Source organism: Oncorhynchus mykiss, chromosome 2, assembly GCF_057628025.1.
Source record: "Oncorhynchus mykiss isolate SJ-2025 chromosome 2, ASM5762802v1, whole genome shotgun sequence".
Taxonomy (NCBI): domain Eukaryota; kingdom Metazoa; phylum Chordata; class Actinopteri; order Salmoniformes; family Salmonidae; genus Oncorhynchus; species Oncorhynchus mykiss.
In genome coordinates, this window is record NC_143023.1 from 81,686,989 (window position 1) to 81,696,366 (window position 9,378).

The following is a 9,378-nucleotide window of genomic DNA, read 5'->3' on the forward strand; positions in this document are numbered from 1 at the left end:
AGCTGTAGATCTCTGCAGTTCATCCAGAGTGATCATGGGCCTCTTGGCTGCATCTCTGATCAGTCTTCTCCTTGTATGAGCTGAAAGTTTAGAGGGACGGCCAGGTCTTGGTAGATTTGCAGTGGTCTGATACTCCTTCCATTTCAATATTATCGCTTGCACAGTGCTCCTTGGGATGTTTAAAGTTTGGGAAATCTTTTTGTATCCATATCCGGCTTTAAACTTCTTCACAACAGTATCTCGGACCTGCCTGGTGTGTTCCTTGTTCTTCATGATGCTCTCTGCGCTTTTGACGGACCTCTGAAACTATCACAGTGCAGGTGCATTTATACGGAGACTTGATTACACACAGGTGGATTGTATTTATCATCATTAGTCATTTAGGTCAACATTGGATCATTCAGAGATCCTCACTGAACTTCTGGAGAGAGTTTGCTGCACTGAAAGTAAAGGGGCTGAATAATTTTGCACGCCCAATTTTTCAGTTTTTGATTTGTTAAAAAAAAATTGAAATATCCAATAAATGTTGTTCCACTTAATGATTGTGTCCCACTTGTTGTTGATTCTTCACAAAAAAATACAGTTTTATATCTTTATGTTTGAAGCCTGAAATGTGGCAAAAGGTCGCAAAGTTCAATGGGGCCGAATACTTTCGCAAGGCACTGTATGTTTATTTATTTTGCTTTTGTACTTTAACTATTTGCGCATCATTACAACACTGTATATAGGCATAATATCATTAATGAAATGTTTTTTTTCTTTTTGAACTTTCGTGAGTGTTTAAATGTTTATTTATTTCACCTTTATTTAACAAGGTAGGCCAGTTGAGAACAAGTTCTCATTTACAACTGCGACCTGGCCAAGATAAAGCAAGGCAGTGCGACCCAAACAACAACACAGAGTTACACATGGAATAAACAAGGGTACAGTCAATAACACAATAGAAAAAAAATAAAGTCTATATAAAGTGTGTGCAAATGGCGTGAGGAGGTAAGGCAATAAATAGGCCATAGTAGCGAAGTAATTACAATTTAGCAGATTAACACTGGAGTGATAGATGAGCAGATGATGATGTGCAAGTAGAGATACTGGTGTGCAAAAGAGCAGAAAAGTAAATAAAACAATATGGGGATGAGGTAGGTAGATTGGGTGGGCTATTTACAGATGGACTATGTACAGCTGCAGCGATTGGTTAGCTGCTCAGATAGCTGATGTTTAAAGTTAGTGAGGGAAATATAAGTCTCCAGGATCAGCAATTTTTGCAATTCATTCCAGTAACTGGCAGCAGAGAACTGGAAGGAAAGGCGGCCAAAGGAGGTGTTGGCTTTGGGGATGACCAGTGAGATATACCTGCTGGAGCGCGTGCTACGGGTGGGTGTTGTTATCGTGACCAGTGAGCTGAGATAAGGCGGAGCTTTACCTAGCATAGACTTATAGATGGGCTGGAGCCAGAGGTCTGGCGACAAATATGTAGCGAGGGCCAGGCGACTAGAGCATACAGGTCGCGGTGGTGGGTGGTATAAGGGGCTTTGGTAACACAACGGATGGCTCTGTGATAGACTGCATCCAATTTGCTGAGTCGAGTGTTGGAGGCTATTTTGTATCGCCGAAGTCGAGGATCTGTAGGATAGTCAGTTTTACTAGAGTTTGTTTGGCGGCGTGAGTGAAGGAGGCTTTGTTGCGAAATAGAAAGCCGATTCTAGATTTGATTTTGGATTGGAGATGTTTAATATGAGTCTGGAAGGAGAGTTTGAAGTCTAGCCAGACACCTAGGTATTTGTAGTTGTCCACATATTCTAGGTCAGAACAGTCCAGAGTAGTGATGCTAGTCGGTTGGGCGGGTGCGGGCAGCGAATGGTTGAAAAGCATGCATTTGGTTTTACTAGCGTTTAAGAGCAGTTGGAGGCCACGGAAGGAGTGTTGTATGGCGTTGAAGCTCGTCTGGAGTTTAGTTAACACAGTGTCCAAAGAAGGGCCAGATGTATACAAAATGGTGTCATCTGTGTAGAGGTGGATCAGGGAATCACCCGCAGCAAGAGTGACATCTTTGATATAGACAGTGAAAAGAGTCGGCCTGAGAATTGAACCCCATAGAGACTGCCATTGGTCCGGACAGCAGGCCGGACCAATGGCACACTAAACTCTGTCTGCAAAGTAGTTGGTGAACCAGGCGAGGCAGTCATTTGAGAAACCAAGGCTAATGAGTCTGCCGATAAGAATACGGTGATTGACAGAGTCGAAAGCCTTGGGTCTAGAGTGTCACCCCCTTTGATGAGGGGGATGACCGTGGCAGCTTTCCAATCTTTAGGGATTTCGGACGATACGAAAGAGAGGTTGAACAGACTTGTAATAGGGGTTGCAACAATGGCGGCGGATAATTTTAGAAAGAGGGTCCAGATTGTCTAGTAATGTTTACTGTTGATTTTTTACTGTTTATTTCACTTTTGTTAATTATATATTTAACTTTCTTTGGCAATGTATAAATATGTTTCCCAAGCCAAGAAATACCTTTAAATTGAAATCCAATTGATAGATTTTGGCCGATATTCTGCTAGATGAAACATATGATCTCAATACAGTTTTCTGTTTCCAAAACTGGAATCTGTTACGAACATAATGGACTAAGTTTCGTAGACTTTATCGTTTGCCAAAGTTAACAAACAAAAAAATGCGCGGTTCACAAGGAGTGCAAGTGCGATTTGAGTTGATACACACGCGCACTTCAGAGTAGGCGTTCCCTAATGGAATATGCAAGCATATGCTATAACGCGCCAATAGGCTCTTGTTAGGCTCTGCCCACTTCCTTGCTTGTTCTTCACACTATGATTAATTTGCTCCCATTGGAAACAACAGGCTGTATGTAGTCTTGTGTTAGTTAAACAAATCTTTGGTCGTGGGAGGGAACCTCCGCTCACTGGGGCTCGAGCAGGAAGGATGCGCTGCAGGCTTTAGCAGACAAGGAAAGTGTAGTTTACAGTTCTGACGGAAGATAAATGACAGCTCATATTGCAGCCTGGACATCTTACATTTGGAATTCGTAGGTGAGTTTAACCTCAAACGACATTGTATGTGTCCTGTCTTTTCCGAGCCGGTGTTGGAGACCACAGCATTTTACTCAACTTTAACTTTAGGAAGTGGTGACTTGAGAATTAAACAACTTTTGACAGGTTGTCGGTAACCAGCTCGTAACTTGTCAAATTGACAAATAGTTACTTCTTAAATACACCGTTCACGGTGACATTTCGTTTATTGCGTTTACATTGGTGCAGTAGGCTCGTTCGTATGATTTTTAAACGATATTTTGAGCCAATTCATGCGGAGGCATTAGTGGAAATCAAGACTATCATCAGGGCAGGTCTGGTTGTACAGCTAGTCGCTTCGGGGATAATTTTAGCTAACGCCTTGCATTTTGGTACACCAGAAGTACATTAATTTCCAATGGAACTATGCGTTTGCCTTGCAGCATTGCGTTGCAGAGGCAGTGCGTTCTGTGCATACCAGTGGAGACTGCTGAGGGTTAGGACAGCGCATAATAATAGCTGGAATAGATAGGCATCAAATACATGGAAACCTTAGCTTTGTTCGAATACTCGTACTAACGGTTTAGTTCAGTTTTTTTTCCGATTTGAAGAAAATGGCTGAAAATAACTTTAAAGTAATTTTTTGCATGTTATGTTGGCTGACAATTTGTTAGCCACGCTATCCTTACGAACTGCATAGCATTACAGCAGTATGTACCGGTATGTAATACAGTGGGGCAAAAAAGTATTTAGTCAGCCACCAATTGTGCAAGTTCTCCCACTTAAAAAGAGAGAGGCCTGTATTTTTCATCATAGGTACACTTCAACTATGACAGACAAAATGAGAAAAAAAATCCAGAAAATCACATTGTAGGATTTTTAATGAATTTATTTGACTTGATTATTCACATCATTCTTAGACAAGTGGTATAGTCGTTGTTGATTATGGCCAGTGTCAGTAAATGTCGCCATAGCAGCAAAAAAAACCACATAATAAATTGTTTCCGGCAGCACAGTTAGTCACCAACGCTCTGGATAACATGAAAACAGCCTAACCAGCTCTGCTATGGCGAGTAAAGTGGTCAGTGAGGTGCGCTCTGAACGCTCCAAGAGCGAAAAGCTATACATTTACAATCTGACAACTCTCTGGATTTACAAATATAGAATTTACGAACACACCCGAAATCGTCAAATGTTTAGCTAGTCATATGTTATGCTAGCAAGAGGATGCATAGCAATAGCATCATTCACTTAACAATTAATGATTGTTGTTTAACGTGTGCCCAATTTTAAACTGTACATGGAAGTGGTCAGGTTTGTTTTAGACTGAATGTATGTAATGGGGTAATTATGAGGAAGCCAGTTCAATTTGTATTAGCCAGATTTTGGTGTTATGTTGCCATACATATTGGTATGTTCCAGGAAGTGTACTTCAGGTGTATTAATGGGCTCGTTTTGGAGAGCAATGCAGTTCTGTTTTAGAATTCTTAGACAAGTGGTATAGTCGTTGTTGATTATGGCCAGTGTCAGTAAATGTCAGCAAAAAAAAACACATAATAAATTGTTTCCGGGAGCACAGTTAGTCACCAACGCTCTGGATAACATGAAAACAGCCTAACCAGCTCTGCTATGGCGAGTAAAGTGGTCAGTGAGGTGCGCTCTGAACGCTCCAAGAGCGAAAAGCTATACATTTACAATCTGACAACTCTCTGGATTTACAAATATAGAATTTACGAACACACCTGAAATTGTCAAATGTTTAGCTAGTCATATGTTATGCTAGCAAGAGGATGCATAGCAATAGCATCAACTTCCGGAAGACAGGCGAAGCTCTAATACGCTCAACTGAAATGATACCGTTTGTCATGCTCGACAGGGGCATTAATGCAGGAACCAATGGGGTGCTTGAGCGGGGCTCTCATGCAGGAACCAATGGGATGCTTGAGGGGGGCAATCCTACAGATGGAATCCAATGTGATGGTGGTAATGTACCATATACTGTACGAGTGTCCTTTCCTCCCACATATGTACTGGAGTCATAGCTTAAACATTTACAAATAGTAGTATAAAGAGGGGTTCCGATCGTCCCAAATTGCAGGCTGCAGTTGCACACTATTGACTGTAGGTGTGAGTTAGCTTAGTCCAGTGGTTCCCAAACTGGAGCGTGTCCACTAGGAGCGGCACGAGAGGTCGGCAAGGAACTGTCTGGCTTTCAACTTACATCTGGAAGTTGTAATAGTTGAATGTGCAATTATGAAATTGGGTAGTGCATCAGCAGTTGTCCTAGTCAAGTCAGTCATTGCAGACCTTAGAGAGCTATTAATAACAAGTCAAATGTCCAGATCAACTAGCCCAGGTCAGCTGTTTTTTAGCCCATTGATTTTGTTTTAATGTTTAAGTCACCCAAATATCACATGAACACACATTAGAAATTGCAAAAATGTGTGGAATTGCATGAAATTAGCTTTAAAATTGCAAAAAAAAGTCTCCATCCTATGGCAAAATGTAGAGTTGCAGGAAATACGCTTTAAATCTGCAACATTTTCTCTCCGCCATCAAGGGTGGGGTTGTCATGAATGGGGCGTGTGCATATAGAAATATAAATTATTTTGGTAAAAAAATAATCTGTGATGTGAATTTAAGCCTACTCGTCACAAACTTGCACACTGTCTAGTCTGCCATTAGGCCGTATTTCCCTTATGCATTTTGCCATTTCTTCCTAGAAGCAAGCATTATACCGCACATGACTATATTATTCATTAGTTTCTTTGTTAGCAATAAGCTACTGTTTTAAGTTCATGCCCAGTTCGTCAGGAACATTTTTGTATGGAAAGGTATTTCCGTATAATCGGTTTCACACAGAAATGCAGTTATTTTCCTGTCTCAGCCTACCAGAGTGAAGCGTGGTTTCTGTGCACAGATTCATCGTAACACTCACAAGCAAAAAACAGTTTGTTTCATTCTGTTAATGCTTTCCTTTGTTCATACTTCCCACGTTGTGTCGGAGCTCCTTGTGTCTTGTCTTGTCTATGTAATTTGAGTTGTGGGCTGCCGTCATTTGCCAGTTCCATTCACTTAACAATTAATGATTGTTGTTTAACGTGTGCCCAATTTTAAACTGTACATGGAAGTGGTCAGGTTTGTTTTAGACTGAATGTATGTAATGGGGTAATTATGAGGAAGCCAGTTCAATTTGTATTAGCCAGATTTTGGTGTTATGTTGCCATACATATTGGTATGTTCCAGGAAGTGTACTTCAGGTGTATTAATGGGCTCGTTTTGGAGAGCAATGCAGTTCTGTTTTAGAATTCAAGTGGGGAAGCTGCTTGAGCCAGATACACACAACCCAACCTGTAAGATCTATGGAAGCTACAGGGTGAGCCTGTTTTAGGCAGTGAGGTTTGTTATTTTGCTTCAGCAGTAAGTATTGTTCACCTGTTTGTCTTGTAAATATTAATCGCCGGCTATCACTATTGAAAACTGAAAATAATATGGACACCTTTGCACCAGAAGCTTCTGCCCCCTGAATATCTGCCCTCAATACCACATCTCTACGCTACCTATTTCACACAATCACAGTAAGGTACTTCATTGTTTGCTGCATTGGAGGCAGACGTGGGATGCCGTTACCGTGGGTTAATTGGAAGTTGGAGGTCAGGATGCGTTTAGGTTGCAGTCTCCCTTGGGGGTGTAGGTTCTAATCCCATTTCTGACATTCCTTCAGGGACCGCATATAGCCTAGATATACTTTGGGTCGGCAGAGGTGTAGGTGGGTCGCGGGTTGAAATGTTTTGTCCATTTATACCAAAAATGTAATTATTATACAGTCAATTCCTTAAAATTAGATACAAGCCAATACTCTTTAAAAAGTTGGATGTTATTATTTGGTATGAGTGTGTATTGTTCACTGCTCAATCCTTATGGTGTGACGTGATTCACCAGACAGCTGAAATGGTGGGACACAAAGTCAAAAATGGCAGGCCAGAAACCAAAGGTTTGCTGGTATGAATCCCAACAGGAAACTTCTGGTGCGATTCCAGGTGTCCTAGATGTATTGTCCTAAGTACAGCACCAGCAACCTAGTCAAGAAGTTCACCACTCTTGGCCTGTTATTGGCTTAAGAGATGTTGGACTATTAGGTGCAGGGTTCAAGTCCTGAATGGACTTCCCCTGTATTGGCAGCAATATGATACAGTATACAAGAATGTTATATTGTCCATCTGAAGATGTATTTAAACGTTTAGTCAATAGAGTGTACGAAGTTGAAGAGATCTCAACATAATGGAATGCTTGGCCCAATTCTGGGTATATAGTGATAGTGTTTCCTAAGTATTATGTTTTGGAAGACAATGATGACAATGAGGTCAGGCTTTTTTATGAGCCACAATGCATCTCTTAGCTCAACAACTGGTAAACAAGTACTGTTCTTGCAGTTATGAACCCACTTTTGTTGGATATGCTCTGTAACTACAGCAGTTTCATATGAAGGGATTTTTATAATAAGCAATGCAGTCTTAACATCCAGATGTGTATTCAGGTTTTGCAGTTGAAACCCAATCTATTATCAACTTGGCTACCTGTTGCTTTTGCCACCTTGTTTATTATGTCCACATATGCAATTTCCTATTTGTGGCTTCACCAGCGATTTTCAAACACATTTTAAAATGTTTAAAATAAGTGTTGGGGTAGCGCACATCACTTCTAAAATGAGATCATATAAATTAATACATATTGTGCTAACTGAAATCAAGGGTGATTCTCATTAAACCAGTTTTAAACATGTCTGTAGCAAGTTAAGTTACAAAACCATGATACTTCTGCAAAAATCAATGATCATTCTGAGGACTAAGTAGTGTAGTTTTTGGCAAAGTGTCTTATTTTAAATAGATTATACATTTTTGCCAGATTATTGTACATTCACCCCAAATTCTCATGACTGAAATTACATTCTCAGGTCATTTTATACAGTTATTCATCATAAAAACCTAACTTACTTTAATAAAACACTTAAGAATGTTGCTGTAGTTTGGCCATAAATCATAACAATGTTATACTAGTTGAAGTTTACATTAAGCTATAATATTTACTATGTACAAACACAGTGTCTGTGGACATATCTCATTACCATAACACTTTTTGAAGTTCCTGTGAAAACTGATTGGAGTTTTTAAATAAAGTTGTATTCACTAATGTTGCATCATGTAGAGCAGAGTTTCCCATACTCTGTCCAGGTAACCCCAAGGGGTGGATGTTTTTTGTTGCCCTAGCACTACACAGCTGACTCAAATAACCAAAGCTTGATAATGAGTTGATTATTTGAATCATCTGTGTAGTGCTAGTGAAAACTCCAAAATGTGCACCCCTTGGAGGCCCCAGGACTGAGTTTGGGAAACACTGATCTAGAAGATTAGTAGAAGTTAATTTATTTGCTTTCATGCCTTCAGAATTGGGTTCTTATTCTTAAACAATCCCTTTAACCCACTTGGCCTTCTCATTAACAAAACGGATAAAAAGCTGATATTGTGAAAGTCTGAGTTAAAAAAAATGTATTTTATGTTTAAATCGGGCCTTTTCATTACGGGAGCAGTGTTAAAACATAATTTGAAATTTATTTGTTTATTACTTGTTTGGACTGTAATGAAAATGGTGATAAAATGCATAATCTGATTTTTTAAAAACAACAATAAAGGTCCTATTCGCAGTGATCCAAAAGGACATTTCATAAATGACACTAGGTTTTTTTAAAATCAAATGTCAGTTTCGTGAGAATGACCCACTAAACCAAATGTTCTTCTCGACCAAAGATCTGCAATAGCCGCGTCATAATCCACGTGTCAGCTGTGCTACAACTTCTCTCTTAATTTTGTTATACAGTATTGGTATGGCGTCTTGGGAGAAATATGTGCGAGATGGAATCTTGTATCTCCTGTCCAGTTTGTTTATCATCTTCCTGAAGCCATCTTTGCTTACTGTGTTAATATTAATAGGAACCATGTCTTTGGCTATGTGATGGGTGATAGCCTCAGTGATTTGTATGCGTCTGCGGGATGCTTTTTTGTAGGGCGTTACATTTGAAAACGCCTCGGCAATCAATGTCTGTTTATTGTTAGTAGTTGAGGGAATTTGCTGCTTTCGGGTGCTTTTTTTTTCATCATACAATCGTTGTAAAGTAAGGGATGGTTCATCTTTGAATACATTTGTTGTGTTGGGTCTTGTTGCCACAACTCTGAGGCACTTTTTGCAAAACACTTGCATTTCGTTGACTGACATCTGTTTGCCTGTAGACTAAATACTGCCATACAACTGAAGATGCGCCCTTCTTTCGCACTGAATCAATGTTCTCATTAGCACTAGCAGC

General features: G+C 40.0%; 1 protein-coding gene across 1 annotated transcript in view; it reads left to right on the forward strand.

Annotated features, from left to right (window-relative positions):
* The first annotated feature begins 2,836 nt into the window (after positions 1-2,836).
* The window catches only part of LOC149985256 (uncharacterized), a 536,389-nt gene continuing 529,847 nt past the window's right edge, over positions 2,837-9,378 (forward strand). Inside the window, exon 1 of the mRNA XM_090209390.1 lies at positions 2,837-3,041. The gene's annotated coding sequence lies outside the window, so the exon portion shown is untranslated. The remainder of the gene's footprint in view (positions 3,042-9,378) is intronic.